Below are 12,699 nucleotides of genomic sequence, written 5' to 3' on the forward strand. Positions count from 1 at the left end.
AAGCTACTGACTGGCTGTGAATAGGGAGCCGAGACATCTTATGCCTTCGTTCTTCGCAATCAGAGTTGAGCCCACAGGCAACAGGGCCCAGGTGCCTTTCACGTTCTTCTGCCCGCTGCCCCTGAAATTTTGTTGGCCTTTGGTTCTTCTTCACCCCTTCTTCTTCTGTGTTCCTGAGTGGGCATCAGCGGCGCTCCGGACTCTTGCTCAGAGGGGCTGTGGGTGGTGCTCCTGTGCAATCCTAGGCAGAGTCACTCCAGTCTTAGTCCATTCCAACTACTGGGTAGCTCTGCACAGGAATGCAGTGTGAGCCTGCCGAAACAACCAGGAGCCTTGTGGCACCTGAAAGACTAAGGAAGTGGCAGGTGGACATGGATGGATTTGCTCTGAAGAGGGACTTGGGGGAGAGCTCGCTCAATACGAAAAGTAATTGTCCTTCCTTTTATGTAGAGTCGAGGCACCCTATTCGTATTCATCCTCGTTTGCCCATTCAGCAGCAGCCAGAGCTGTTGCCAAGAAGGCCCCCTCTCATGCTTTAAAGCCTGCCATGGACTGTGTTAAAGTTTCCTGCGTTACTGTTTTACTGCTGCACCAAAGACTACCCTGCACGTGTGTGCTCTAGTACACGTGTCAGTTTCCTGTCTGCTGTTTTATTACCTTGCTGCTGCAATAGACTGTGTAGTTTACTGACTCCATGTTTGGTTAACTGCACAAAGGACTCTCTTTCTGGGCAACCCTGCCCAGACCTGTATCTGGATTTCCCAGTGTGCGTTTGGACTCTGTTACAAGTGTGCCCCGTGCCTGCATTGCCATCTGCCACGGACCGCGCCTGTTCCCTGCTTTGGACTGTGTTTTAAGTGCTGTTCCCCCTGCCTCCATGGAAGCCTGCCTCATATGGGCCCAAGCCGCTGCTAGCAGCCGGGCGCCTGCCGGGGAAACCTCCAGCGAGCCTGGCTAGGCGCTCCCTGGTCAGTTCCTGCCTGGAGACTCCCGCGGGCCGGTCCCCGAGCTTGCCCTCGCTACCGGGCAGCCTGCTATTCAGCCCCAGCTATGCCCAGCCGGCATCCATGTTCCTAGGCAGCCAGAAGACCCTGAGGAAGAGACTACCTTGAGAAGCCATTTCGGCAAAGCGGGCACACCACGTCCGCAGCGAGAGCCCCTCGCCCCGCTCTGTATATCTTAGGAGCCGCCCCGGAGAAGAACTAAGTGCCGACCATCCCAAGCACTTAGAGGATGCATCTCAAAGAAACCTCCGCATTCCAGAGCTGATGACATCAGGACAAGCCCTGTCCGCTGGAACATCCTTTCAGCCCACTTGGATTTCCCCCTCCCTCTTTTGTCCCCTCTTCCTGAGGTGTCACTTATCGCAATCTGATTACCAAAGTGGCCCATCCAAGCCATTCAGTAGCCCATTAGAATCTTTGTTTTGAACTGTGAGAACCACCAAGTACAGCACCAGCCCCAGGGTACGTTTTGGGGTATTTAAGCTGGTCTCTCAGACCAAACGTTGCTTAGGCCATTCCTATCCAGACCCCCCCTTGCTGTCCGTGGCTTAGGCCATTCCTATCCAGACCCCCCCTTGCTGTCCGTGGCTTAGGCCATTCCCATCCAGACCCCCCCCCTTGCTGTCTGTGGCCTCGGCCATTCCCTATCCAGACCTCCTTGCTGTCCGTCTGTGGTTCCAGTGCTGGCATTGGGCCACCCTCACTGCTGCGTCTCTGCTTCGCTCCAGGATAAGTGAGTATTCCCCCTATCATCGTTGGGAACCAGCTAATGCGAACGTCTCTGTATTTCATACCCTGTATTTCTTAGGTCTTGTGTGTTCTCTGTATGCTTGTGCAAGTTTAGGCTTACGCCACACTAAATACACGTGTTTGGAACTTATTTGTAGTCTGCCTCTTTTTCACTAGAGTGTCTGGGATCGGGACCTCCGTAGACATAGGTTAAGATCCGCGCTAATTTAAGTTACAGACTGCTAAAGCTAATTCCCCATTATAATAAAAAGCAGTTCTGGTAACAGAGCGGGGCGGATCCTTTACTCTTCTGATTGGATCACGGGATGATCCCTTTCCAGCACAGTCATGACGTCTCCCTTGCACACCTGGCCCTGGGAAAGGATGCCTTCCAGGCGGTCTTAGTAATATCTCCCCTGCCCTTCAAGAGTTCAGGGCCTTCCTCTAATTTGCAGGAGGCACTTCAGGACAGGAGGGGCTCTGCAGGACTGGGCCAAAGGGGCATCTGCCCAGTTTCCTGTTTCCAGCAATGCCAGCTAGACCCCTTCAGGGCCCCTACAAGCAAGGCATGAAGAAAACAGCCCTCCCGCAACTGGTAGACTGCCTCCGAACGTGAAGGTACCGTTATCCGTGTCTGCCCTGGCTTTATAAGTGTTCGAATGCATTCTTTGTTTTTAGATTTGTGTCCCCCTCTCCCCCCTCCTGGTTTTATTTCTTTATAACAACCTGCTGCTGTTTGAGTGTCCTGCTGTTTCAGGCTGATATGTGCATTTTTAACAATGGAGATTTTGTGAGTTGCATCAAGAGTTTTTTTCTTAATGGAGAATGAGGATTATAAATAATATAAGGGTATGGCTGCAATTCAGTGCATACTTACCTGGGAGTAAAACCCACTGGACATCGTGGAAATGCGCATTTAGTCAGAGTGACTAAATGCTTCTTGTTCTGTATGCCTTCCCAGCAAGCAAGGGTGGTGGTGCATATGCCCAAACTTCCCAGGAGTGCCCAATGCACGCACACACACCCTGCCAAGAGAGTGAAAGCGGCTGCTGGTGGTGTTGGGTCCTTCCAACACCACAGGGCCCGTCCTGACACCAGCCCTGCATAGGGATTACAGGGACTCCTTTTCTAAGGTGTTTTCCGGCTCCTGTTGAGTGGCACTATGTTCAAATTTCAAAACTGGTGACTTTTAGCCCTTTGTGGCGGTTTTCAAAAATGAGTCTCAATTTTTGCTCTTCCCTTATCTGGTGTTAACAGTCCATTTCTTTCTGCGCTCTTGGGCAGAATTGGGGGGGGGGCGTGACTTTAACATTTTATCAGTAATAGGCTTTTTCTTATTTTCTTGGAAATCTCTATATAGACCCTCAATAGCCTGGCCGTTTGACTATTCTAACCCCATTTTTAGGCTAAAAACTTCCTCAGAGAGTTGCAGGCAATCAGGATCCAGTCCAGCAATGTGGTCGAGCTCCTCCTGGTGTTGATCACCTCCGATACAAGCTAGCATCACTGACCATCCGCTTAGACTTTCTTTCCACTGCACCCCCCCCCCCCCCAGATCTCAGTCCCACTTCCTCCTGGACTGTTTTCGCAGCCCAATCCATCCCTTATTCCCTCTCTTTCCTTTGATGGTTTTTGGAACCTGGGGGGTGGGGAGCTTACAGCTGGAAGACATTTGTCCCACATCACATCATTGACACACCATTTGTGTGAGATTAGAAACATCTTCAAGCTATTCATGTATGCAAATGCACATTACTCTTTTTTCCAGTCACCTGACCAATTTAACATTTTTTTGCTTCCTCCATGGTTTCTTTGCGGGGAGCAATCCAAGGCTGTGGTGGTGTGAAAAGCTTCCAAGATTCACTGCCGATGTTTAAGAGAGCCCCAAGGGATCCTGGGAATAGAGGTAATTTTAGGAACTTCGCTGATTTTCAGCATTAAGCCAGGGCCGGCCCGCCCATTGAGGCTGGTGAGGCCGCCACCTCAGGGCGCTAAGGCACCGGAGGGGCGCCAGCCCGGGGGCAGAGGTGTGCACCACGGGGCTGCTGCTGCTGCCGCTGACCAAGAGCGTGTGCTGGCAGCAGCAGCGTGGGGCAACTGGGTGGCCGGCTGCGCCTGGCCCACAGAGCAACTGAACGGGAGGGCTGGAAGGCCCCCCCCCCCGAGCGCACCAGCCCTGCGTGATGATGTCACATGCGGTGACGTCATCACGCAGCCCAGCACGTGTGTCGTGCGCACAGAAACAGCCATTAAGCTGCCTCAGGTGCCAGCAACACTGGATTTGTCCTGCAGGTAGCCCTGCATTAAGCCATTGTGTTTCATTTCTCTGCAAGGTTTTTTTTTTTTCTCCATCCCCTCCTCCCAGACCAGACCTTCCTCATAACTCAATAGCTGGGGTGCCTATCGGTTTCTTTGGAGTACAATTCAGGACTTCTGTTGACCCAGTCCTTTTCATTCCAGAGCAATCCAATCATTGTTTGTTGGGGCAGGATGGGAAAACTATATGGGAAATGATTTGGTGTGCAGCTTTTTTTTTTTCCAGCCAGAACGCGGTGGAATGGAGTTCCGGAACCTCTTGAAAATGGTCACATGGCTGGTGACCCCGCCCCCTGATCTCCAGACGGAGGGGAGTTTAGATTGCCCTCTGGGCCGCACGCAGGTGCCACCCTGCAAACAGGTAAGATTGACAGCTGCCTGTGGATTTGCATTCTCTGTGGTGGCCCCTACCTTATGGATAAATAAAAATAATGTAAATAAAACTTCAGAAAAAATAAGCCCTGAGCAGAGTTATACCCTTCTAAATCCATTAAAGGCATTTGGATTGGAAGAAAGCTTAAAATTGCATTGTAAGTTTTTTGGCTGGATGCAGCTGACCTCTGGCTCACACAAAACTCTGATGCTCCAAGCAGTGTAGGTAAAGGTGAAGGTAGTCTCCTGTGCAAGCACTGAGTCATTACTGACCCATGGGGGGACATTGCACCACGACGTTTTCTTGGCAGACTATTTACGGGGTGGTTTGCCATTGTCTTCCCCAGTCATCTACACTTTGCCCCCAGGAAACTGGGTACTCAGGATGGAAGGCTTGAGCTGGCTATTTGAACCCGGCTTCTGCCAGGATCGAACTCAGGTCGTGAGCAGAGCTTGGGCTGCAGCACTGCCGCTTACCAATCTTTAAGATACCACAGCATACTTGGTTGTCCAGTTGCAACAGACAGCTCTTTAACTTGCCTTGCAACTGCTTACAGTTTGCATTGGCAGCCTCCCAAAACCATGCTGAATTTTACCAGAAAATACATTTACTCAAATGTTGAATTCCTTTGCAAGTCATTTTTAAAAACGCTAGATTTTTCAAGAGTTGTACATGGTAATATCGCTGGCAATTTAACTTTTAACTCGTTGGTCTGCTTTTTCAGAAAGGTCTACTTGATTCCTTATTGGGAGATCTGTGACTGCTCCAGTCCTCCTGAAGATGAGTTCAGAAGCGTCAGATTTTGATTGTGGAAAGCGATAGACGGCCAGTGCCAGAGAAGGTAATGAGGGAATGAAGGGAAGAGGAAGAAAATACAAGCCTGGAGGAGGAAGACGCTTAATGTGTATTCGATCACTGAACAGATCTCATTCATTACGAAAGGAATGAATATGCTAATACAGGATCCTCTTTCCCTAGTGCCATTTCTCCCCAATCCTTTCTGAAGAGCCTGAAATATTCCCCTTCTTCCAGAAATTGTTTTAGGAGCTGGAAAATGGAGCACAAGAATGCAGGAAGGGAAACGTTTTGGCATCAGCCGTGAAGCTAAAAGGTTAACGGAACCACAGGGCATCATGGGAAAGGAGGCGGGAGTATGCAGATCACCAGCCAATGTCTATCTCAGTCCTGGCAGTCAGAATCATGAAATTGACAAAGCGAAGAAAATCTACAGATTATGTCATCAAACTATCTGGCTGGAGGTTGATCATCTGAAAGGTAGAAAGAGTAGCACTTTCAGAATGTCATGGGTGGTCTTATGCCCTCAGGTGTCCTGGCTGTGAGGCTGGGCACCTCAGGCTGTTGCGTTGCTCTCAGAGCCCTTGAAGCAAATTCGGATGGTACAAAATGCTAGTTTCTGGAGCATTTCTTTATCGCTTCTCGGCCTTTTGGCTAAGATCAAGTGTAGTATCTGTTCTTATCAGTTTAATATCTGATACGTCCTCTATCTGAGGACTATATATTAAATGGATTTTTGGAACTGGGAGATGGAATAGGGGCTTGCTCCGTCCACTCCACGCATCGACCTGGTATTGCAGTACCTCCAGGAACGGTGCACCTCCCCTTGGGGAGAATATCACTGGTTAAAAAATAGATTGAAAAAATCTCTTCTTTTTACTTTCATTTCTTTCTCACTTTCTTCTTACATTTCAATCTAACTAATATTACACAGTTCTCATAAAAATAAACTTATGTTTCTCACTCACAACTTCTCACAGCAATGCACGTTCTAACATGAACACAGATGCAGAGGAGTTAGCCGTGTTAGTCTGTGGTAGCAAAATCAAAAAGAGTCCAGTAGCACCTTTAAGACTAACCAATTTTATTGTAGCATAAGCTTTCGAGAATCAAGTTCTCTTCGTCAGATGCCTGATACAGATACTGGCCAAATACAGAAGAGCAGGAGAGAGAAGAGAGGCGGCAATTAGGGGGGGAGGGGGAGGGAGCAATCAAAACATTCCTTTGCTAGTATATGTAAACATCTCCTTTTGGTGTGTGTATCAGTTGGCTTCAAAGGAGTTTGCCCTGTTAGTTTGTAGCAGCCAAACAGCTAGACCATCCAATTCCAATGTAGTATGGGCCTTCGACAACCACAGCTCTCCCTGCCAGATGCATCTGACTCTGGAACATAGGCGGCAATAGAAGATACCAACATTGTCCCCATATTTACCCTAACAGCAACATCACTGAACCTAACAACACAAAACATAACATCTTAAGGCCATTTACTTGCTCATCTTCCAGTGTTATATATGCCATCAACGCCAACAATACCCTTCCTCTCTCTCTGCATCAGACAAACAGATTAGTCCATAGGCAAAAGAATAAGTGGACATAAATCTGACATTAATACACTGAAAAACCAGTGGGAGAACATTTTATTCTTCCAGGACATTTCATTTCTGACCTAAGAGTGGCAGTCCTCAAACAGAAACTTCAAGAAAAGATTAGAATGAAATTGAGTTCATTTACAAATTCAGAACAATGGACCCCTGTCAGGACTGAATAGGGACAAAGGATTCTTCTCTCACTACAGATGCCAATTTTCTACATTTTCTCCCCTGCTCTAATCTAGCTAATCACATTTTACATTTTACCTCCACATCCTATCTTACTTCTTTGCAACACCCCTCGCACCTTCTGACCATGATGTAGAGCTATTCCTACTCATATCTGATGAAGGGAGCTTGACTCTTGAAAGCTTATACCCTGGAAAAACTTGTTGGTCTTTAGGATGCTACCAGACTCATCTACTGTAAGCCAATTGGACTACCTTCCTAAAATTGACATAGGTTTACTTTGATACGAATTGTGTGAGGTCAATGGGCTTGAAAGTAAACAAACTGAAACTGAATCCAGCCAAGACAGAAGTGATGCTCATTGGGAAGGAAAAGACCTTGAAAGACATATATTCCCCTCTTTTGATGGAGTTCGTCTGACCCTTGCAGACTTGGTTAAGAGCCTAAGGGTTATACTGGATTCAGTACTAATACTAGAAAAACAAGGCCGCTGCAAGAAATGCTTTCTTCATCCTCATTCTAGCCCGGAAGATCACCTTTTACCTTGACAAAGCTGATCTGGCCACCTGGATCTATGCCTAGTAAGATTGAGACTTGACTATTATAATGCACTGTACATGGGTCTCCCCTCTAAGGGCCAAACTACAAGTGACGAATGACACTTGGAACGGCAAGTGTATTCCTTCCTGTTCACTTGCCCTCCACTTGCGCTCCACTTGATGCACTTGCTGTTCAAGTGTCATTCATCACTTGTAGCTTGGCCCTCAGCTAACTCAGAGACTCCAGTTGGTGCAGAACTTGACAGCACGGTTATTATCAGAAGCTAGGAGAGGAATGAATATTACTCACATTCTGCAGTCCCTCAACTAGCTGCCTATCAGTTACCAAGCTCAATTCAAGGTATTGGCTATCACATACAAAACTCTTCATGACCTTGGTCCAGCATATCTACAGGGCCACCTCGCTCTCTCTCTGTTCCACCACTGCAGCTTCATACGTATGAACAGGGCCTTCTGCAGGTGCCACCTTGTGCATGGGCAGAATCAACAAGCTCCCACTCTCCTGGCTTTCTGCAAACGATGTGAAACTGAATTATTCAAGAGGGCTTTTTTACTCAGGAGGGCTATACAGTAAGCAGTGATCTCAGAGAGATACATCAATAAATGGATAGAGACTATAGACTTTACTGCCATGTGCTACTGTGTGCTATCTGTTGCTTTAAGTATGATCCTACTGGGTAGTTCTGTGTTCTTTTATGTATCAGTCGTAGAATTGCTTATGCTCTGTTTCAGCATTTTTTCAACTCTCATTGTGATTTCTGCCAGTTTTCAATCTTTGCAGATTTGCATTTATAGACCCTGTTACATGGCTTATTGAAATGTTCTTGAAATTGACTGTACTAACTCACACTTACGTAACCCAAGAAAAGTGGACTAATTGTAACTAAATAAATACTTGATCACGTTCTTCTGCCCACCAGCTCTGAAATCTTGTTTGCCTTTGATTCTTCATGCATCTTTTATTATCTGTGGCGGTGACGCATTCTGAGGTGAGGTGGGTGGCCCCAAAGGACAGGGCCTTTTTAGTGATGGCCCCCAGCTATGGAATGCAGGGACAGTTTGACAGGGGTGCCACTTGACGCTGCTGTCCCCCAGCCTTCCCCCCCTGCTGCTCCCACCTGTCTCTCACTGCCACATCTTGCTACCCTTTGTGGTAGCCAGGATGACCGTGTAGGGAGGCTGGCCTGTGTGGGTTGGCCATGGTGGTCTTAAAGATGCCTGGGGAATGACGAGGGAAGAGAACATCATGGGTGGAGGGTGAGGGGTGATGTGGAGGAGATGTCCGTGATAATGGAGATGATGTTGAGGAGGAGGAAAATTACTGGCTATTTGTTCATCCCGCTATTGTGGGGACCCCTTTCTTTGCTATCCATATAAGATATGGATTTTTTCAGTTGAAAATTGTTCACATCTTTGGCAACATATCACCATCATCATATGGACTCTTTTCATATTCATGACCAGGAGTTACAGTGTATCATAAAGCTCCGGTCTGGACTTCTTTAGCAATTACAATAGCAATCATTGTGTAGGCTCCAGTGTATTGTGAGGAGCCAATTATTTTGTCTAGCTCTTTTCTCCCTTATTGGGATTATTTTTGTTACATAATTATGGACGCCTAATTTCTTAGGCAGATAAATGGTGTATAAGTTGTGAACTTTTGCTATTGGTTCGATATACAGGGACGTTGGTCTGTTTTTTCTTTGCAAGTATTCTACAGCAGGCGTCTCACGAAAGTTGTTGTGGTTAGAGAGACCCAGGTTCAAATCCCCACTTTGCCATGGAGTCTTGCTGGGTGATATTGAGCCTGTCACACCTTCTCAGCCTAACCTATTTCATAGAGTTATTGCAGTATCACCAGGTCCCCTAGGACCAAGCAGGCTGAGGGAGAGGGTACTTGCCCTGCACAGACACCCACGTTGCCAGAAAATTATGTCATGTCTTGTGCAACGTGGAATCAACAGGTTGCATCAGAGATCAATAACAATTGCCCTCAAACATCATTTTCCAGTGACATGGGAGCGCACATGCCCTTTTCAGCTGTGTGCCTCCTGGGTGGAGTGCACACAGTCAGCTGTTTCCCAGTGACCCCACACACACACACACACACACACACACACACACACACCTGCCCGCTGCAAGGTGAATGGTGGTGGGGCAGCAGATGGTGGCAGCTGGGGGCGGGGCATCCCCTGCCCAATCGGGGGACTGGCAACCCTAAGTTGTGACGATAAAATGAAAGAGGATGATGTACGCTACTTTTGGTCTATATTCAAGGGAAACACAGGTAAATGTAGTAAATAATAAATATTGCTGAAGATAGAGGCAGCTAAAACGTAGGTTGGTTGATCAGTGAGAAGGAGAGCGTGAAAAGGTGAGGATATGTGGGCTGCCAGGAGTAGGGAAAGAGGAAATAGTGTGGGAAAAGGATACAGGGAAACTGAGGTGTGCCTCAAAAGTCCTTGTGGTTTCCCCACCGTGCAACTGAGCCTGGCCCGGTGGCTAGCACTTCACAACTTGGCCAGACTTTTCCCAGGGAGAGGCTGGCAGAGGTAGGGAGGAGGGAAAACTAAAGATGGCAGGAGGGAGATAAAATTTCCTTGGCTAGTGGGTAGGAATGAAAGGAGATAGGAAAATGTGAGAAGCTATGGGGTTTTCAGCAAAGGGAAAGAGGAAATAGAGAGGAGAAAGAAAATGAGATGCCCTCTGCATGTCTTTGCGGGTTCTCTGCATGTATAGGCATAATTATATTAGACTCCATGATTTTATTAAACGATCTAATTCCTTTTCTCTAGAGATGTGATATCAGACACTGAGCATTCTAAAGAATAATTGTTGCAAACTTGGTTCTGTTTGTTCTAGGATTTATTCTGGGCATAAGCCATGTATTCATATGTTATATTTTTCAAGGCTGAAAATTTTAAGTTCGCTAAAACAGTGAAAAGGTGCATGATTGCAGATTTACTCAAAACCCTAAAGGAAAACTCATAGGCCTACTGTGTCCTTAAACAATGGTCTAAAGTTAAAATCTGTGACAGAGTGACGTCATGATGTCACTTATGGGGAAAATCCAGAAGTAAAACAGTTGTCATTTCCAAGGAAAACTGGAAAATTGCCTGGCAGGAACTTGGTAAGTCAACAGACCCGGAGATTGGAAACACTTCGGAACAAGAAAGCACATCTACTCTGTTCTCTAACATTTCTCCTATGTTGCAGGGACAGGAGAACAATTCTATCTTTTCTCACAACAAAAAGAACCTTCAAAAAATGAATAGAGCATGGTTCCCAGTCCTGAAAAACACCAGGCTAACAAAATACTCTATACCCAACAATAGCCCTGCAGGGAAGATTAGCATATCAAGCACCAATCCATATGCAAAAGAACCTCCTCAGGATACAGTGAAGCCTCCCTCCATTAGCATTCCACACCCTGGGAAACTCTTACAGGATGACTCAGCCCAACCCTACCTTCCTGAGTAGATATAAATTACCTGCCAACTTCTTTTCCACACTGTGATACTGAGAGATCTCTGTCTTTTGGTGCTACACCTCTGAAGATGCCAGTCATAGCTGCTGGTGAAACGTCAGGAACTACAATGCCAAGACCACAGCTGTACAGCCCGGAAAATCCACAACAACCATTGGTAAGCCTGCTTCCACATGGGAGGTTTCCCAGTAGTTTCCAGCCCCTGTCCCCCAGCAGTGGCCTCTGAACTTCTAAACCCATGGTTCCCATTCCCCACTGAAGATAGGAATCCTCTGACCTCTGCTTCCATTGCAAGAGATTTTTCTTTTAATGTAGCATCACACTCAGCATCATGTCGCTTCCAATAAAAAAACAGGTGACATGGGATAGCTCTAGGAATGGCCAGAAACTATGGTAAAACCATAGAGTTTCCAAAGATTCCTAGAGCTATCTATGTTATTATTTTTTTTACTGAAAGTGACACAATGCCTCAGCAGGCATTACATTCCCGCCCACTGTTCTCATGTTGGTAACCCTACTTGAGTCACCAGGGCTTTAGCATTTTTTAAAAAATAAGCACTAGAATATTGTTATATTAAAAGGTAGGTGAAGGTAGTCCCATATTGGCCCATAGGGGGACGTCATATCACAACGTTTTCTTGGCAGACTTTTTACAGGGTGGTTTGCCATTGCCTTCCCCAGTCATCTACACTTTACACCCAGGAAACTGGGTACTCATTTTACCGACCTTGGAAGGATGGAAGGCTGAGTCAACCTTGAGCCGGCTACCTGAACCTGGCTTCCGCTGGGATTGAACTCAGGTCGTGAGCAGAGCTTCGACTGCAGTACGGCAGCTTACCACTCTTTTTGTTCTTTAAAAAGGAAGTCTCTAGCCCCATTCCATTGCAAAATTATGCCTTTCCCCTTATATATCTGCAGTGGAAAGGGCTAGAGACTTTCTTCTTAGAAAAAATATAGCTGGGAAATGAGAGAACGTAACACACATACTGTTATAATATTATATCAGTATAGCAATATTTTAATACCATTTTAACCAGGGCTGGTGCGCCCATTGAGGCAGGTCCGGCCCCTGCTTTGAGCACTGAGGCGCCAGAGGGGGCGCCGGGGACGGGGGCGCACATGAAGGAGCTGACGGCAGCAGCGCTGGCGGCTGGTGGGAGGGATGGGAAGCCGCACGCGCGCTGCCCTGGCCGCCTGCTGTGCCTGGCCCGCAGCTGCTGCAGCCTGCTAGCCCTCCCACCCCGCGCTGCCGTTGGCGCCAACACATGCCCTTGGCTGGGCGCAGCAGCCGCGGGCCAGGCGCGGCAGGCATCCGGGGCGGCATGCGGAACCTCCCCAGCCACCCACCGCGCCCGACTGGGAGCGAGGGCAGCCTCCGCGCGCCATCCCAGCCACCCGCCGGCCAATGGGCCCGGCTTACTGTGTGATGACGTCACGCACAGTGACATCATTTCATCACGCAGTCCGGGGCGCGTGTAGAGGCAGCCTCGGGGAAATGGCTGCCACATAGGTGGGAAGATCAAAATTTTCCCACCACATAGCAGCCATGTAGGGTTTATTGCTGTCTTTCTCCCCAAAATGGGATCAAACCAGATTTGAGAAGGATCAGAGAAAAGCCGGAGAAACCCTTGAAGATGCCCAAATGCGCTATGAA

The 12,699-nt window shown here is 47.7% G+C and overlaps 1 non-coding gene across 1 annotated transcript; it reads left to right on the plus strand.

The window, feature by feature from the left end:
* Positions 1-5,851: 5,851 nt before the first annotated feature.
* On the plus strand, positions 5,852-6,042 carry LOC129345773 (U2 spliceosomal RNA). Its single transcript, XR_008598611.1, has one exon. It is a non-coding gene; the product is annotated as a U2 spliceosomal RNA (small nuclear RNA).
* The last annotated feature ends 6,657 nt before the right edge of the window (positions 6,043-12,699 follow it).

The sequence above is a fragment of the Eublepharis macularius genome, chromosome 1 (assembly GCF_028583425.1).
Source record: "Eublepharis macularius isolate TG4126 chromosome 1, MPM_Emac_v1.0, whole genome shotgun sequence".
NCBI lineage: Eukaryota > Metazoa > Chordata > Lepidosauria > Squamata > Eublepharidae > Eublepharis > Eublepharis macularius.